We start from the raw sequence: 723 nt of genomic DNA on the forward strand, positions 1-723 counted from the left end.
AAAATAAAATCAGCCACGGTCTAGGAAACTAGAAGTAATTCTGGTGTTCGCTTCTGATTTCAACAAATAATATGACGAACATGTTTTATTCAAATCATGATAATATATTCTGATACCTTTAGTAAACTAAACTATACTATCAAGGCACTATTATACTCTAAGCTTAGATTTCGAGTATGATAATAAACCAAAACTAATTAAGTCTAACATTATTCAACAGGACAGCCATATAATTGTATGAAAATTCAGCAGTCCAGTACAGTCCATATAGTCCTAATTAATACAAATAAGTACTTGTTCAAACGAGTATCACACAAGCATTTCTTCATCATTTAATTTAAACAAGTCGTTCGTACATATTGATTCAAATCTCCAGATCACTTGAGGCAATAAAATGTACCTGGTAATTGCAAATAAGAAAAGGGAAAGATTAGCAGCAGTAACAACTTCAGCAGCAGCTCAGGAAACCAGTTTAAAATCTCCACAACACTCCAGCACAGACCCAACAACTCAGAATGAAATAGAGAGCCAATAGAGTTCACAGATTAACCCAAACAGCACCAACAGCTAAAAATGACCCAGGACTGCATCCAGTGAACATCAACGAATCAACTTGGTCTAAGTAAATCTCATGCACACATGACTCGAAAAGCTTGGTGAATATCCAAAGTGAGCATACACAGTGATTCAGGTTACTTCTTATTCTAACAAGCTAGGAAGTGG

Source organism: Nicotiana attenuata, chromosome 10 (genome assembly GCF_001879085.1).
Source record: "Nicotiana attenuata strain UT chromosome 10, NIATTr2, whole genome shotgun sequence".
NCBI classification, from domain to species: Eukaryota; Viridiplantae; Streptophyta; class Magnoliopsida; order Solanales; family Solanaceae; genus Nicotiana; species Nicotiana attenuata.